Consider the following 19,760-nt stretch of genomic DNA (forward strand, 5'->3'; position numbering starts at 1 on the left):
AGGAATGTGTGCACAGGACGATCAGCTGTCCCAGTTTTCCCAAGATTGAGGGGTTTCCAGGGACTCAGGATGTTCAGTGCTAAAATCTGGAAAGTTCTGGGCAAACTGGAAGGAGTTGGTCACCCTAGAGGTGTTTCCTTGGGACACTCCACTGGTAAGCAGATAAGGTAGGATCCCAGTTCCAAACTCCATTCTCTTGCTTGCCATGACTTGCTTGGAAGTTCCATGAAGCTTTGAGTAATAGAACAAAATCATTCTCCACACTTTCTTCCTAAAATATAATTTAAAATAACATTAAGACCCTATGCATTTGCCTAGTGCTTCATATATAGCACCAGCTACACTTAACATTTGGGAAACCAGATCCCGGCAAGGTTGGAAAGTAAGCCAAGGCCACATAGCAGCAAAAGCGCAGGGGCCCTGGTCTTGAGTGTTCACTTAATCGCTCTTCCTCCATTTCCTCAAAAAGGAGCTAAATACCTACCTTGGTGAGAGTCAGAGATAATACATTTAAATGCCTTACATTTTGCAGGTGATCCATTAAATGCTGGCACTGGCTCATTATTGTTTTTAACCTAACACAATTGCTATGTGTATCTATAAAAGCATCTGACATTTGGCCTTAGGTGCTCATTCATCCTTTCTTTGTATGCAAATGTCTTGGTATTTTCTGCCCTTGTTTGATTAGGCTGCTATCAGTTGGCATTTTTTCAAATAAACACAGCCTTTGATTCTAATTTCCAGATTATCCTTTCTTAAAGCATGGTTGAAATGTACCCTCCTGTTTAAAGCAGTCACCGATTCATTCATTTACTCTACGAGTGTTTTACTGGGCTTCCTGCTCCCAAAGTGATTTTCCTAGGTTAGACATTCCTCCACTCACCCAGAATACATTGGTCTCTGGTTTTCCTGCTGAAATCACCCCTAGGTTCAGAGTTTCTAGCCAAACAAAGCAGCACTTCTAGAAGGCTGCCACAGGGAGAGTACGGTTTGGATTTGGGAGCAGAGATCAACTTTAGGTCTGTTCTTTTAGTGATTGTTGTAGGTACAGTGCGTGGGGTTCACTAAATGTTTAAGGGCCCACAAAAATGTTTTAATTTCTTTTCAAATAGAAAGAAAAAATGAATATAATTCAGCCTAGATGATGTTTGTCTTTATATCAGCACAGTTGTAAAATATAATTATATGTATAAATATATTTAATATGTATTTAAATATATAAAAATATATCAATAATTATAAATTATACTTATATATTTATATTTTAAATAATGATTATTATTTTTAATGGAGGAAGAAGTCCCTGAAGGCCAGATGCCTGGGGCCCATGAAAGTCAATGTGGCCCTGAGCTACTGTCGTCTCAAGGCTGGAGCTCTGACCAATGTTGTATTTAGCAGAGTGGCCAGCTTCAGGAGTTACTAAAGTCTCTAAAACGTACCTGGTATCCTGCAAATGGAAGGTGCATGGAGGCTGCAGAACAAATGAATGAATGAACGAACGAACCAATGAAGGAACAAAGAAACATTTATGAAGGTGCAAAGATGAATCAGTTGTCAGGTCCAGAGTTAGAGGAGATTTACTGCCCTGAAAATTTAGAGGGAGAGGAGACCTTTTGTGTCCAGGCTGGTCTAGAATTGTTCCCACACTTCTTACCTCATCCTTCTTAACCAGACTTGGAGCTGCTTTTTCAAAATCTTACTCTGAGGTTGGTATTTAAAGCATGCATCTTTACAAGTCACAAACAGCCATTTAGCCTAGTTATGTGTATACCAGCAACTCAAATGAAGAGAACTGGCCCTCAGGCTACTAAGTGCCAGATCTAAACCCAGGTCTTCTTGCTCAGATCTGAGTCTTTCCATAACTGTAAGCTGCCTTTTGGGAGGCATGTCTTCCTAAAGTTTTCTTCTCTTGATTCTATACATCATTTCACTCGGCTTAAAGACAAGAGCCAGTTTCAACTTAAAAAGAAAAAAAAAAAATAGCAAAGCAATGGCAACACAGGAAACAAAACAAAAATATTTTCTGAAATGGATCTGTTAAAATTCACAGATCCTTGTTATCAAATGATGTAGCTGAGAAACAAAAATGAAGACATTTACTTTCCAAGCAGTGATGACACCAAGACAGATGGCAGAGTCTACCAATGTGAAGAAGAGTTGTTTTTCACTCCTGTTTGGACATTTGGGCTTCTCCTGCTGCCCCTCTGAGAATCGCTTAGAGACAGCCTGCCTACTTACTCACCTGCCCTCTGCCAGGCTCTACCCGGAAACCTTCTTAACGCCTATAGCCCCAAGAGACCAAGGTCTCTGGAGCTGGTTTAGCGTCTGTTTCCAGCTCTTCTCATGACCACTCCTTTCCTTCATATCCCCACTCTTACTCCCACTCTGTTACAGACCATATTTGATAAAATTTAGACACCCCAGAATGCCATGGTGAATGATGCTAACATCTCTGGTGGTAACTAGGCATTGAAAGGAACACATTAAAACTAAATAAATGGACCAATTTGCACTAAAACGCCATTGTAAATAAGCAACTTCGGAAGCGAGAAGGTCAGGGGCTGTTTGTTCTCATTCCTAGTAAGATGCAGAGACAAACGGGGTGCAAATTGATATTCAATAGGTGCTGGAAGTAACAGATTAAGATCTATGAAAATTAAGGGATACTTTAATGAATTATGTTGAACAGACACTAGAGAAATTGGCCTGGAGGGAGACCTCAGAGAGCTCGGTAGCCCTTCCTGTGCTTGGGTACATAGTGTGTCTCTCAATAAGTGGGCTTGGTGAACAAATGCCCAACTTTCCTTTTAAGAGTTCTTCTTGGGTTAGAACTTAAGAGGCCACCTTTGTGGTTTTCCTCTGCCGCAATCTGCAAAGTCTAAACTAAGAACATTATTTTGTCTCCATATGCTTCAGTTTTGTTATCCCTACAATGGGAACGATTAAATTGTGCTTCATACCTTAAAAGTTTGTGAGGAGGATGAAGATGATAAGAATGTGAAAGGACCATATAAATAGGGGGAAAGGTCCCAGGATTTGGGAGACAACTGTAAAAGTATCCAGCTATGTGACCTACCTTGGGTTATTTATTTTACTTCTGGGGGCTCAAAGTTTCCTCATCTGTAAAAGGATCTCAGACTTGTCATTGGTTCTCAAACCTGGCTGCACTTTAGAGTCACTTGGGGAGCTTTTAAAAAGTACTGATACCTGGGTACCTTCTCAAGCCAAATAAAGTAGAATCCTCCCTGTGGGTGAGTCCCAGACATCAATCTACTTTAGAGCTGCCAGATGATTCTGTTGTTCAGCCAGGGTTGTGAACTGCTGAAATTTTCCCTCTAACATTTTGTGACTCTCTAATTTGTTTTATAATTGCTTGAGATATTGGGTTGGCCAAAAAGTTCGTTTAGGTTTTTTCCATAAGAGCTTACAAAAAATCCGAACGAACTTTTTGGCCAACCCAATATATCAGCCTTGATCCAGAGCCCTTCCTACCTTAAGGGAAAATATCCCCCAAATAACAGTAGAAGGTGGTAGAAGGGTGAGCCATGAAGCCGCATGCTGGAACAGTAGATGCCATCTGTTTCAAGACTGTAGTCCATATAAAAAGCTGGACAGGATCCTTGGCACACTTAGAGCAGTATTTTTCAGTATTGTTTCTTAACAGTGGATGGGACTTTATATAAATGAAATCATGCAGTCTGTCAACTTTGGGGATTGGTTTTATTCACTCAGCATAATTTCCTTGAGATCCATCGAAGTTGTTCCCTATATTAATAGATAGTTCCTTTTTATTGCTGACTAGCTTTCCATGGCGTACTAGTGGGATATACACAATATATCTAACCATTCACCCATTGAAAAATATTTGCAACAGTTCCAGTTTGGGGCTCTTATGAATAAAACTCCTATGAACATTTGTGTATAGGTGTTTGTGTGAATATAAGTTTTGCATTTTGGGGGATAAATGCCCAGGAGTATAATTTCTGGGTTGTATGGTAAGTGCATGGTTAGCTTTGTAAGAAACTGCTAATCTGCTTTCCAGAGTGGATTTTATATTCTCACCATCAATATGTGAATAATTCAGTTCCTCTGCGTCATCACCAGCATTTGGTGTTGTCACTATTTTTTATTTTAGTCATTCTGTTAGGTATGTAATATCTCATGTGGTTTTAATTTGCTAATGGCTAATGATGTTAAGCATCTCTCATGATTTTAATTCTTTGAAAAGTTGAGTTTTTTTAAGGATATAATTATCATGTTGAATGTTTCATGGGTGTTCGAAAAAAACCCTGTATTCTGCTGCTGTCAGATGGTGTCCTATGTATGCCAATTAGATACTGTAGATTGGCTATGTTGATAATTTCTTCTTTATCCTTGTTCATATTCTGTCTACCTGTTCTATCAATTGCTGAGAGCAGGGTGGTAAAGCCTCCAGCTATAATTGCAGATTTTCTATTTCTCCATTCTTATCTATCAAGTTTTTGCTTCATGTATTATGACGCTCTATTGCCTGGTGCATTACATTTAGAATTTTTATGTCTTCCTGGTGGATTGATCCTTTTATCATTATGTAATGTACCTTTTGTGCAGTAATTTTCTTCTGAAGTCTACCTTATCTGATATCAATATGTTAATTTAGACAACACACTAATATATTTACATAACATATATTTGTATAGCATATTAACATATATAAAATTATTGAGATGATATAATTATAAAGACAGATAATAGATTATGGTTGTCAGGGGTTAGGGAGGAGGATGTGATAGGGAGGTAGCTGTGGCTATAAAAAGATGAAGAGGGATCCTTGTGATAGAACTGGCCTGTGTATTGACTCTGGTGGTCACATAAATTGACTCATGTAGAATTTATACACACTATAAATGACATAGAACCAAATGCACACACGCATACACACAAATGAGTGTACCTGAAACTGGTGCAAGCTGAGTAAGTCTGATTGGTTGTATCAGCATTAATTTCTTAGTCATCATATCATTTTATAGTTTTGCAAGATGTTACCACTGGGAGAAACTGGGCGAAGGATAAACTGGATCTCTCTGTATTATTTCTTACGGCTGCATATGCAACTCAAAACAAAAAGTTAAGAAAATGAATGCTTAATTAATTAATTAATGTTCTTTTGCTTTTATATACCTTTGAAATTTTCTAGAGTAAAACATTTTGAGAAATTGATGGGAAATTAGAATAAATTCTACTCCTTTACGTGTTCCTGTTTATGTTTTCCCCATTCGTTTGGTTCTGCAGATACTACAGGAAGACATTAGCCTGGGACTTTGTGCATTTACCCCTGCTACCTCTGCCTTTTTAACATTCCACTCCAAAATCCTATGCAACCATATGTTAAGTCTCAAGGAGTCCTTGGCCTGAGCAGAGGCCCCACTACCTAAGTAGCCTTCGGTCGGAGGGAGGCTTGCCTGGGGACCTCTCACAGCCATGATCATTCCCATTTGGTGCTGTCCTCATACTTAACTTCTTTCCTTGCTTGGCTTTCCTTCTCTTTTCACCAAGCCATGCAAATATGGAGGAAAGGACCTCAAGATTTAGACCTTAGAGATGTAGGCTCTGGACCGAACCTCACTGCTGAGTCCAGATTAAGCAAGTCACTGGCCCTCTGAGAGGCGTTGTTTCTTGACTATCAAATAAGGGTTCTTGTACAACCACCTTACAGGGTTGCCTTGAGAAACCAGTGAGGAGTCATGTTAAAGAAGCTCGCAAACTGCAGTGTGCTGTGAAAATGCATTGTGGTCATTTATGTTTAGATACTTCTCATGACTCTTTTATAAAAAGCTCTTTGATTCCCTTAGCATGCACAGATAGCCTGGACTGTACTTATGTAACTCGGGACTATTTGCTGGTCATTGCATGCCTGTTTTCCCAGCTGAAATGGTGCACCAGAGGGATAAAGCCAGGGCTTCTGTTTTGGAGCACTTGTGGCAAAGCACATCCTCCTCAAAGCCATGAATAGAGTCCAGGGTGGGTCAGCGTGTGAGAAGTGGCTACTGATCTCCTTGACCTCGGGACTTTCCCAAGGGAACAAAAATGTCAGGTACAAGGTGCTCAGACAATAGGCAGGCTGGGAAGAAAGAGATGCTTTCAGGAGAGAAACAGTGAGTTTGGAGAGATACTTAAGGGATTTGGTCCTTAGTGGAAGGCCTGGCTGTGCCCCTCCCTGGACAGAGGGAGTCACGTCACTTGGGCCATTTCCCTAAATTGTTCTAACTTCTGTGTTCTGATCTGTAAAATGGGGCTGAGAGTATTTACCACACAGGACTGTAGTGATGAATAAATGTACACGAATGTCCTTTTTTAGCCATAAGTCAAGATGAGGGTGAAGGAGGCTCAGGAGAGGTTTCTTAGGTCCCTCCCTCCAGCAAGGAGAAGCCGATTCCTGTGCTTCCTCCCAGCTTCAGCCCAGCTTCCCCTCCTCACTCTCTCCCCTCTGCCAGGCCACAAGACTGACCACACTGTGTGGTTCTTGCCCTTTGGTGTCTTGCTCTGTACGTGCCTTGAAGGCAGAGGCTGTAGCTTTCACATCTGTATTTCTCTTGCCTAGAACATAGTAGGTATTCAGCAAACATCTACTGAGTGAGTAAATGAATGAATAAACAATGAAAAGGGCAGGGAAGAAATGAGAAACAAGGAGAGATGGAAGAAGAGCAGAGAGAGCTTTGGCGACTGTGGAGAGTGGACAGGCGGTGGGGAGAGCTGCCAGCTGGATTCTGAAGTCCTCCCCTCTTCTGTTGCCCTCTCTTCAGCTCAGCTCAGTGGTGTTCCTCACCTACAGCCCCAGAGCCACTGGATCCATGGATCCCCAGCCAGCTGGACAGACTGACAGCACAACTCGCAGCGGCAACTACCAAATCCTCACACCTGGGGTCTGAAAGAGCAGCCGTTTATGGGTCCTTCTTGCCCACTTTTTCCTCCCGGCACCCTCTGTTACCAGGCTTCCGCGGGGTCCAGAGCTCCCCCTGTCCGTCCTGCTGTGTGTGGGCTTACCCTGAGCCTGGGCCCCCTGACTCTCCCCCTGCTGTGCCCTATGGCTCTCAGCTCTGGGCTCTCTCCAAGCTGAGGCATGTGATCCCTGCGGGGACCTCGGGGCCTCACCCACATCCTCTCAACTTTAGCAACTGGGTCGGATCCCTTTTCTCTAAGCTGGGGGTCTGTTCACACGGGTGAGCACATTGGTTACAAGCACTGGCCACGCAATTCTAGGCTCAAACCCTGACTCCATCACTGGGCATGTTTGTGACCACAGGTAAATTAAACAATGTCTCTGGGCCCACTTCTTCCTGTTCCAGGGAGCTGATCACAGCCTCTGGTCATAGGGTTGATGTGAATATTACCAGACCTAACGCAGGTAAAGCGCCAACCTAGACCTTTTGACATAGTGAGCGCTCAACAGATACTGACTGCATCATTTTATTGTTATCATTGACATATAGCCCAGAACCATCATCACTGCCTCCCTTGACTGGACATCCTATTGGGGATGGTGATTGGCGACCCAGATGTCCCACAGGAGGTATCACAGGCTGGTCAACCTCCCAGTGGTGAGAGCACTGGCCTCACCACCGACGCTGGTTTTGAGAATTCCCCAAATATCACTCACTGACCCAAATTACACCAAGGCCAAAAAACGTCCGACATCAGACCCAAACCAGGCAAAACTCACAGTATTTTGCAAGTCTCCTCCTCACTCCACCCCCATACACACACATGCATGCAGCTGCGCAGGGCTGTAACCTCGTAAGGAGGCAAAGGGGAGCGTGGGTTTTAGGCAGAGGCTACTCCAAGACAGTGCCTATGCCCAGACGTGAGGACGGACATAAACACAGGAGGCAGGAGAGGGAGGGGCAGGCTGTGTCCACTCGCCCTGGTCAGGGGACTCTGTCACTAGAAAATGAAGTGATCCAAAAAGCTGTGAGCCACAAGAGACTTCACTTCTAGGGGCTGTTGGGAGGAGAAAATCACTCCAAGAAACCTGCTTGTTGGACAGCTAGCACAAAAGCCTAGTGCAGGGGCGCAGCGGCCCGTGACCCCCAGTGCCACCTTCAGAAGGGAAGTGGAAGAAGAACTTCCTCCCTCTCATCCTTTTTTTCCTCCCTCTGGACAAGGTGAAGTCAGAGGCTGGCTCCCTGACAACAGGAGCTGCTTTCCATGACAACCCAAGATGCTGCCACCACATCAGAGCAAGAATTACCATCCGCTGACGGAGCCTCAGGCAGTGCGTAAAAGGGGAAATCAGCACCACATTAAAGGGAAATGAGTATTTGTTTTGAAATGTACTTAAAAGCTCTGGCTGGTTAATTATTTAAGGACCAGCGGGTATCTCAGCTACCATGGAAACCTCTGGCTCTGTGATTCCTTCCTGGACCCATTAGACACCCGCCTTCAACAACACACACAGACACACTCACACACATTCACATACACTTACACAGGTGCATGCTCTTACATACATGCACACGTTCACATACATGCAGTCACTCACACAGAAACACTCACATACTCTCACACACACACACACACACACACACACACACACACACACACACACACACACACACGGTTCTTTCAACCCCCTCAGGAAAGGACGGTCTGAAATGCTATGTTTTCCTGCTCTCACTTTGCATGTGATGTTCAGAGAAGCCACAGGACAGGAAGAAACCCATGACTTTTGCAAGATGTCCTAGAGACATCCTTTTGATTCTAAGCAAGTTGCAAATAGAGTCAGGCACAGAATGTCTCCCTTTCCAAACCAAAGCCAGATACTCTTATGGACAGGTAGTACAACTGCCTCTGCTACCTTTCTGTCACAGAGCTTAGGGTTATGGAAACAAGGGACCAGACATGCTAGGGACTAGGATCCTAACACCCCTTAGTAGCTGTGTGACCTTGGTCAGGTTCCATAACCTCTCTGAGCCATAATTGCCTCATCTGTCAAAAAATAGAAAAACAGCATTTTTATTTGGATTATCTCCTTTGATCTTCTGAACAAGCCTTGAAGCAGGTGTCATTTCCATCCTCTTTTGCTAGGTGATGAGGAAGCCCTAGTTCAGAAAGGATGAGAAACTTCCCCAAAGTGATACACATGAACCTAAGTGTTTCACTGCCGGAGGCCACATCTCTGTACCACCTGCTCTCTACCTACTGATTGCTGTGAGAACTCTAGGCCCTGGCATACAGAGTGTGGGTCTCCCCTCCCCTCCCTGTCCCTTTTTTGTCCTGTAGGGTATGGAAGTATGCCCCATGCTCAAGCCGGAGGTGGGTGGAGCCTCACGCTGGCTTCCAGGGAAGGGGTCTCTGGCTTAGACAGCACTCAAGTCCAGGGCCTAAAGTTTCCTTTCAAAGGAACTTTCCAGGAGCCAGAGTGATGTGCCCCCCATACACTGCTGTGGCCCTGTACCACTGAACTATATAATTGCATATTTGTTCCTATTGGGTCTTGAAATATTAGGGCCCAGTGTATAATTCCAGGGCTCCTGCACTGAAAATACTGCCATGTAACTACAAAATAAAAAGACAAATAATGTGGACAGGGCTGCAGCCCATACCACTCTCCTTAATTAATGGGAAATTTTACTAAGAGCAGATAGAAAACAGTCAAACCTCTGGTGACCAGCCTTCTCAGAGGATCCGTAGAGGGATGGTAATGCCTCCTGAATAATCCTGTATCGAGTTCTACTGTGTCTTTCATCCTGCCTCGTCTGTGGGCATCTTTGATGATTTTGTGCTTGTCTAGCAAGCAGTGGGGTAATGGCAGGGCTACGCTAGCAGGGCAAAGGCTGAGATGGTGTGACCAGGGAGATGTTGGACCAGCAATCTGGTGGGTTTTCAGGTGTCAGGGACCTTCACCTCCAGGCAGAGAACTCATCCAGGGATCAGAATGCAGGAAAATGGAGAGAAATCATCGTGCACGTGGATGTATGAGGTCCAGAGAAGCAATTTACTGAAAATCACATAGGCACAAAGAAAAGAGCCCCAGAGTCTAAAGCACAGAGGGAAGCAGGGAGGTGAACTCTGATCAGTAGGGGGAGGCAAGGAGGATGAGAGATGAGAGCAAAGCGAGGGGATTCGAGCCTGAGCAAACACAGGGCCAGCCAAAGAGTTCGTTACACTGTCCCTACTGGAGCCCCGGGGAACCCCGCATGTGGCTTTCCAAAGACCCAAGGCCAGAAGGACTATCTACCTAGGAAGTGAGAGCAAGTGTCCAGAGAAGGAAGCAGAGGCCAGGATCCTGCATGGCAAGACACAATGGGTCAGAGAGTTATTCATCTATGTATCACTTCAATAGCCCATTCTGGGTACCAGGCACTGCACTGAAGATGTTACGGATATAACTCAATCAGCACACCATCCTGCCACGTGTGTTCTATTTCTCTCTCCAGTTTACAGGTGAGGAAGCCAAAGCACAGAGAGGTTAAGTAGTTTGCCCAAGGACACATAGGAGGTAAGTAAGTGGTCCTGCTGGGAAGGAAACCCAGCAACCTGGCTTCAGAGTCTGAAAATCAAAGTCAAGAGAGGACCATATGAGATGCTCCCAAGGGCAAGTGGATAGACTGAAAGCCGTGCCTCCTGTTGACAACAACCTGGACACATGGGGGAGGCTGGGGTCAGCACAGAACAGCCACTCAGGGTGATGTGCAGAAGTAACACAGCCTCTCTCTCTCTCTCTCTCTGTCTCTCCTTCCTCATGCAAGTAACAAGAATGAGGGAAGGAGGAGTAGAGGAAATACATGACAGGCCTGCGATATCGCATCTAACTAGATGTTTCGCAAACTCGTCTACACCTTTCAGCAGCTATTTCCACCATTTAGGCTTATGTGGCACACGTACTGGGTGTCTATTAAACGAGTCCTGAAATGCACCTTTCCTCACTTAAGAGCAACTGTGGGAAAATGCAACAGGGGCTCCGGTTTGAATCTTGCTGTCATTTCTGCTTTGGTTGAAAAGGAGACAACTTCGTTCTGAAGACAGTGAATTGCTGGGTAATGCAGTGTCGGGACAGAGTGGGGTGTACAGCGTCATAATCCATGGCTTCCGTGTCCCCAGAAGAATCTCACTTGCACAAGCTTTCCTCATGGGTCCCTCACCCAGCACGGGCCCTGCTAGTTGTGGAGGCCACTAGGGCAGGAGGATCCCAGGGTCACTGCTGTGCAGTGAGGTCAGGTTTCCAGGGAGCTGGCAGTGCAGGGGGCTGGAGAACCTTGTCCCGTGGCAGTAAGAGTATCTCTTCCTTCCTCGGCTGGTGCCTGGATGAGGCCAGGGCTACCTTCCCATTTACTGAATTATATATCTAGAGGTAATCCCTTGGCCTCTCAAGCTTTCGGTCTTGGGACAGTTCCTGAGACACCTGAGGGAAGATGCCCCAGTACAACCTAAGATGCTTAAGAACCGCCTTGATCTATTTCATAGATTAGGTCCTCCTACTCACAGCTTTGCATAAGGTTATCCTGAATGATAATAGCACTGAGATATCACAAATAGACTTCTGTTCGGGGATAAACTCTGTATCTGTGTGTGTGTGTGTGTGTGTGTGTGTGTGTGTGTGTGTGTGTGCGCATATGTAAGAACACAGATGTGCATAAGAATGAAAAACACACTGAGCTCTGCATGGGAAGACCTGGATTCCAGATCTGTGTCTTGTTCAAATGATTTCCTATGCCCACTTTCCACCTTGTAAAATTAGCTGCCTTATGAATTTCTCAAATATCTCCTTTAGGTTTTCAGGAAGTATCAGTTATTCTAGTGAAACCACCAGGTAACCACATCACTTGGGCCATTTCCCTAAATTTTTCTAACTTCTGTGTTCTGATCTGTAAAATGGGGCTGAGAGTATTTACCACGCAGGACTGTAGTGATGAATAAATGTACACGAATGTCCTTTTTTAGCCATAAGTCAAGAGAAAGTGCAGCCTGGTTGCCTGCATATGTGCTCACACAGATCTTCCCCGGAGGCCCAACAATTTCTCAGTCATGCCTGGCAAATTTCAATCACAGTGTCAGGCACTCAAGACAGAGCACCAACCCTCAGCTCGCTTAGTCTCTACGCGTCTCTAGACCAGAGAGTTGACTTCTGAAGCTAGTGACCTCCTATCAGGGGCCAGGGATCCTTCTTCCTAAAACTGGGCCAGGAAGGCCCTTCTCCCTCATTTGTACCCAAAAGGACCATTTCTCCCAACAGAGAAACTAATGGGGGAGAGAAAGGCATTTGTGTGGGGTAAAGGAGGGATGTTTCCTCATTCCCAAGGATCCAAACAAGTCCTTTTATTCACAATGAGATCCCTACCCCCTGTATATCTCTGTTTTCATCATCTGAGGTCTTGTTGGCCCTTTCTCAGAAGCAGGTGATGTCCTCAGGTGAAAATACCTGTACAAGTTACTAAACAAAAATCCAGTTAAGCTGCTGGGTGAGAAACGAAATTGTTGTGAACAAAGTATGTCAACTCTACGAAAGACTATTTTTTAAAAAGGTGATGGCTCCAGGTTTTCATGCAGAGGCTCAGCTCGCCAAGGCTTTTAAGGGGCACAGGCACAGTTCTTCCAGGAGGCTGAAATCTTTTTTTTTTTAACATCTTTATTGGAGTATAATTGCTTTACAATGGTGTGTTAGTTTCTGCTTTATAACAAAGTGAATCAGTTATACATATACTTATGTTCCCATATCTCTTCCCTCTTGCATCTCCCTCCCTCCCACCTTCCCTATCCCACCCCTCTGCCCCCTGACTCTCCCCCTGCTGTGCCCTATGGCTCTCAGCTCTGGGCTCTCTCCAAGCTGAGGCATGTGATCCCTGCGGGGACCTCGGGGCCTCACCCACATCCTCTCAACTTTAGCAACTGGGTCGGATCCCTTTTCTCTAAGCTGGGGGTCTGTTCACACGGGTGAGCACATTGGTTACAAGCACTGGCCACGCAATTCTAGGCTCAAACCCTGACTCCATCACTGGGCATGTTTGTGACCACAGGTAAATTAAACAATGTCTCTGGGCCCACTTCTTCCTGTTCCAGGGAGCTGATCACAGCCTCTGGTCATAGGGTTGATGTGAATATTACCAGACCTAACGCAGGTAAAGCGCCAACCTAGACCTTTTGACATAGTGAGCGCTCAACAGATACTGACTGCATCATTTTATTGTTATCATTGACATATAGCCCAGAACCATCATCACTGCCTCCCTTGACTGGACATCCTATTGCGGATGGTGATTGGCGACCCAGATGTCCCACAGGAGGCATCACAGGCTGGTCAACCTCCCAGTGGTGAGAGCACTGGCCTCACCACCGAGGCTGGTTTTGAGAATTCCCCAAATATCACTCACTGACCCAAATTACACCAAGGCCAAAAAACGTCCGACATCAGACCCAAACCAGGCAAAACTCACAGTATTTTGCAAGTCTCCTCCTCACTCCACCCCCATACACACACATGCATGCAGCTGCGCAGGGCTGTAACCTCGTAAGGAGGCAAAGGGGAGCGTGGGTTTTAGGCAGAGGCTACTCCAAGACAGTGCCTATGCCCAGACGTGAGGACGGACATAAACACAGGAGGCAGGAGAGGGAGGGGCAGGCTGTGTCCACTCGCCCTGGTCAGGGGACTCTGTCACTAGAAAATGAAGTGATCCAAAAAGCTGTGAGCCACAAGAGACTTCACTTCTAGGGGCTGTTGGGAGGAGAAAATCACTCCAAGAAACCTGCTTGTTGGACAGCTAGCACAAAAGCCTAGTGCAGGGGCGCAGCGGCCCGTGACCCCCAGTGCCACCTTCAGAAGGGAAGTGGAAGAAGAACTTCCTCCCTCTCATCCTTTTTTTCCTCCCTCTGGACAAGGTGAAGTCAGAGGCTGGCTCCCTGACAACAGGAGCTGCTTTCCATGACAACCCAAGATGCTGCCACCACATCAGAGCAAGAATTACCATCCGCTGACTGAGCCTCAGGCAGTGCGTAAAAGGGGAAATCAGCACCACATTAAAGGGAAATGAGTATTTGTTTTGAAATGTACTTAAAAGCTCTGGCTGGTTAATTATTTAAGGACCAGCGGGTATCTCAGCTACCATGGAAACCTCTGGCTCTGTGATTCCTTCCTGGACCCATTAGACACCCGCCTTCAACAACACACACAGACACACTCACACACATTCACATACACTTACACAGGTGCATGCTCTTACATACATGCACACGTTCACATACATGCAGTCACTCACACAGAAACACTCACATACTCTCACACACACACACACACACACACACACACACACACACACACGGTTCTTTCAACCCCCTCAGGAAAGGACGGTCTGAAATGCTATGTTTTCCTGCTCTCACTTTGCATGTGATGTTCAGAGAAGCCACAGGACAGGAAGAAACCCATGACTTTTGCAAGATGTCCTAGAGACATCCTTTTGATTCTAAGCAAGTTGCAAATAGAGTCAGGCACAGAATGTCTCCCTTTCCAAACCAAAGCCAGATACTCTTATGGACAGGTAGTACAACTGCCTCTGCTACCTTTCTGTCACAGAGCTTAGGGTTATGGAAACAAGGGACCAGACATGCTAGGGACTAGGATCCTAACACCCCTTAGTAGCTGTGTGACCTTGGTCAGGTTCCATAACCTCTCTGAGCCATAATTGCCTCATCTGTCAAAAAATAGAAAAACAGCATTTTTATTTGGATTATCTCCTTTGATCTTCTGAACAAGCCTTGAAGCAGGTGTCATTTCCATCCTCTTTTGCTAGGTGATGAGGAAGCCCTAGTTCAGAAAGGATGAGAAACTTCCCCAAAGTGATACACATGAACCTAAGTGTTTCACTGCCGGAGGCCACATCTCTGTACCACCTGCTCTCTACCTACTGATTGCTGTGAGAACTCTAGGCCCTGGCATACAGAGTGTGGGTCTCCCCTCCCCTCCCTGTCCCTTTTTTGTCCTGTAGGGTATGGAAGTATGCCCCATGCTCAAGCCGGAGGTGGGTGGAGCCTCACGCTGGCTTCCAGGGAAGGGGTCTCTGGCTTAGACAGCACTCAAGTCCAGGGCCTAAAGTTTCCTTTCAAAGGAACTTTCCAGGAGCCAGAGTGATGTGCCCCCCATACACTGCTGTGGCCCTGTACCACTGAACTATATAATTGCATATTTGTTCCTATTGGGTCTTGAAATATTAGGGCCCAGTGTATAATTCCAGGGCTCCTGCACTGAAAATACTGCCATGTAACTACAAAATAAAAAGACAAATAATGTGGACAGGGCTGCAGCCCATACCACTCTCCTTAATTAATGGGAAATTTTACTAAGAGCAGATAGAAAACAGTCAAACCTCTGGTGACCAGCCTTCTCAGAGGATCCGTAGAGGGATGGTAATGCCTCCTGAATAATCCTGTATCGAGTTCTACTGTGTCTTTCATCCTGCCTCGTCTGTGGGCATCTTTGATGATTTTGTGCTTGTCTAGCAAGCAGTGGGGTAATGGCAGGGCTACGCTAGCAGGGCAAAGGCTGAGATGGTGTGACCAGGGAGATGTTGGACCAGCAATCTGGTGGGTTTTCAGGTGTCAGGGACCTTCACCTCCAGGCAGAGAACTCATCCAGGGATCAGAATGCAGGAAAATGGAGAGAAATCATCGTGCACGTGGATGTATGAGGTCCAGAGAAGCAATTTACTGAAAATCACATAGGCACAAAGAAAAGAGCCCCAGAGTCTAAAGCACAGAGGGAAGCAGGGAGGTGAACTCTGATCAGTAGGGGGAGGCAAGGAGGATGAGAGATGAGAGCAAAGCGAGGGGATTCGAGCCTGAGCAAACACAGGGCCAGCCAAAGAGTTCGTTACACTGTCCCTACTGGAGCCCCGGGGAACCCCGCATGTGGCTTTCCAAAGACCCAAGGCCAGAAGGACTATCTACCTAGGAAGTGAGAGCAAGTGTCCAGAGAAGGAAGCAGAGGCCAGGATCCTGCATGGCAAGACACAATGGGTCAGAGAGTTATTCATCTATGTATCACTTCAATAGCCCATTCTGGGTACCAGGCACTGCACTGAAGATGTTACGGATATAACTCAATCAGCACACCATCCTGCCACGTGTGTTCTATTTCTCTCTCCAGTTTACAGGTGAGGAAGCCAAAGCACAGAGAGGTTAAGTAGTTTGCCCAAGGACACATAGGAGGTAAGTAAGTGGTCCTGCTGGGAAGGAAACCCAGCAACCTGGCTTCAGAGTCTGAAAATCAAAGTCAAGAGAGGACCATATGAGATGCTCCCAAGGGCAAGTGGATAGACTGAAAGCCGTGCCTCCTGTTGACAACAACCTGGACACATGGGGGAGGCTGGGGTCAGCACAGAACAGCCACTCAGGGTGATGTGCAGAAGTAACACAGCCTCTCTCTCTCTCTCTCTGTCTCTCCTTCCTCATGCAAGTAACAAGAATGAGGGAAGGAGGAGTAGAGGAAATACATGACAGGCCTGCGATATCGCATCTAACTAGATGTTTCGCAAACTCGTCTACACCTTTCAGCAGCTATTTCCACCATTTAGGCTTATGTGGCACACGTACTGGGTGTCTATTAAACGAGTCCTGAAATGCACCTTTCCTCACTTAAGAGCAACTGTGGGAAAATGCAACAGGGGCTCCGGTTTGAATCTTGCTGTCATTTCTGCTTTGGTTGAAAAGGAGACAACTTCGTTCTGAAGACAGTGAATTGCTGGGTAATGCAGTGTCGGGACAGAGTGGGGTGTACAGCGTCATAATCCATGGCTTCCGTGTCCCCAGAAGAATCTCACTTGCACAAGCTTTCCTCATGGGTCCCTCACCCAGCACGGGCCCTGCTAGTTGTGGAGGCCACTAGGGCAGGAGGATCCCAAGGTCACTGCTGTGCAGTGAGGTCAGTTTTCCAGGGAGCTGGCAGTGCAGGGGGCTGGAGAACCTTGTCCCGTGGCAGTAAGAGTATCTCTTCCTTCCTCGGCTGGTGCCTGGATGAGGCCAGGGCTACCTTCCCATTTACTGAATTATATATCTAGAGGTAATCCCTTGGCCTCTCAAGCTTTCGGTCTTGGGACAGTTCCTGAGACACCTGAGGGAAGATGCCCCAGTACAACCTAAGATGCTTAAGAACCGCCTTGATCTATTTCATAGATTAGGTCCTCCTACTCACAGCTTTGCATAAGGTTATCCTGAATGATAATAGCACTGAGATATCACAAATAGACTTCTGTTCGGGGATAAACTCTGTATCTGTGTGTGTGTGTGTGTGTGTGTGTGTGTGTGTGTGTGTGTGTGTGCGCATATGTAAGAACACAGATGTGCATAAGAATGAAAAACACACTGAGCTCTGCATGGGAAGACCTGGATTCCAGATCTGTGTCTTGTTCAAATGATTTCCTATGCCCACTTTCCACCTTGTAAAATTAGCTGCCTTATGAATTTCTCAAATATCTCCTTTAGGTTTTCAGGAAGTATCAGTTATTCTAGTGAAACCACCAGGTAACCACATCACTTGGGCCATTTCCCTAAATTTTTCTAACTTCTGTGTTCTGATCTGTAAAATGGGGCTGAGAGTATTTACCACGCAGGACTGTAGTGATGAATAAATGTACACGAATGTCCTTTTTTAGCCATAAGTCAAGAGAAAGTGCAGCCTGGTTGCCTGCATATGTGCTCACACAGATCTTCCCCGGAGGCCCAACAATTTCTCAGTCATGCCTGGCAAATTTCAATCACAGTGTCAGGCACTCAAGACAGAGCACCAACCCTCAGCTCGCTTAGTCTCTACGCGTCTCTAGACCAGAGAGTTGACATCTGAAGCTAGTGACCTCCTATCAGGGGCCAGGGATCCTTCTTCCTAAAACTGGGCCAGGAAGGCCCTTCTCCCTCATTTGTACCCAAAAGGACCATTTCTCCCAACAGAGAAACTAATGGGGGAGAGAAAGGCATTTGTGTGGGGTAAAGGAGGGATGTTTCCTCATTCCCAAGGATCCAAACAAGTCCTTTTATTCACAATGAGATCCCTACCCCCTGTATATCTCTGTTTTCATCATCTGAGGTCTTGTTGGCCCTTTCTCAGAAGCAGGTGATGTCCTCAGGTGAAAATACCTGTACAAGTTACTAAACAAAAATCCAGTTAAGCTGCTGGGTGAGAAACGAAATTGTTGTGAACAAAGTATGTCAACTCTACGAAAGGCTATTTTTTAAAAAGGTGATGGCTCCAGGTTTTCATGCAGAGGCTTAGCTCGCCAAGGCTTTTAAGGGGCACAGGCACAGTTCTTCCAGGAGGCTCAAATCTTTTTTTTTTTTTTTAACATCTTTATTGGAGTATAATTGCTTTACAATGGTGTGTTAGTTTCCGCTTTATAACAAAGTGAATCAGTTATACATATACTTATGTTCCCATATCTCTTCCCTCTTGCATCTCCCTCCCTCCCACCTTCCCTATCCCACCCCTCTAGGTGGTCACAAAGCACCAAGCTGATCTCCCTGTGCTATGCGACTGCTTCCCACTAGCCATCTATTTTACGTTTGGTAGTGTATATATGTCCATGCCACTCTCTCACTCCGTCACACCTTACACCTCCCCCCAGGAGGCTGAAATCTTAAAGGTCATCAGGTCGTTCTGGTTCCAGGGGAGGAAAGCATTTACATGTTACAGGTCCTCCAGGTCCCTGAGACACTGGGGGTAGAATCAGCACATCCTCATTTAGACACAGCTCTGCCCTGTTTACACCTCGGATGTCTCCCTTGACAGAGGAGATGAATATGAAACGAGACCACGGCAAATTATTTGTCAGGTCAGTTCAACAGGGCCCGCAGAAGCCCTGTGTCAGAGACGTTTTCCAGGTAGTGTGCAGATGTGAGAAACCACATGAATAATTAAACACTTCGTATTGAAGCTACTTGTTCTTCGATGCTTCAAGCCTTTTTCACACATGTTAATTCCCATTCATTTCTGCATTCTTCCTTGGAGCCAGGGAAGGTCAAGAACAAACAGGATTCGCTCCATTCTACAGAGGGAGAGAAGGAGGCACAAAGTGGAGAGGCAGAGGGCTCACAGTGACCCAACCATACAGGACCATACAGTCCAGGACTTAACCAGAAAGCACAGCCTAAATGGGCCCATCCACAGTAGGTCTGTATGTATTTGGCTAGGAAGAGAAAAAACAAAAACGTCATGGAAACATCATGCAAAATTGTGTGAACACTGAATGGGGGTGCAAAGGGGCCTGAGACTATAAAAGGAGTGAGGGGTCCCCTACGTGTAGGAAAGGGTCCCAAGGAGGTGGACCACGTTCTAGCTCCTCTCTCACCCTGTCCCTCTCATTCTTTCTCCTGGAGTTGTCCTCCAAATTTCTATCTACCAACAATGCCTATTGAACTCAAAACTCAATCAAAGCTTCCTTCTCCCAGAAAGCTCATTTCAACAGAAGTGGGAAAGGATCTATAAAGGTTGGCCAGCTGAGTAGCTACCCAAACACCTTAAACCAACCCTGCGGGCCTGTGCCATCCAACACAGTAGCCATATGTGACCCTAGAGCTCCTGAAACATCTGAATTGAGATGTGCTCTGTGAAAGATAGCCAAGATTTCCTATGAAAAAAAAGGATATGAAATATCTCAATCATTTTTGTATTGATTACACATTGAATGGATAGTTTTGATATTTTGTATTGAATAATATGTATTATTAAAATTAATTCCACCTGTTTCTTTTGACACATAGTAATCAAATGGCAAAAATTAAAGACAAAGAAAAATTATTGAAAGCAG

The sequence above is a fragment of the Physeter macrocephalus genome, chromosome 9 (genome assembly GCF_002837175.3).
Source record: "Physeter macrocephalus isolate SW-GA chromosome 9, ASM283717v5, whole genome shotgun sequence".
Lineage (NCBI taxonomy): Eukaryota > Metazoa > Chordata > Mammalia > Artiodactyla > Physeteridae > Physeter > Physeter macrocephalus.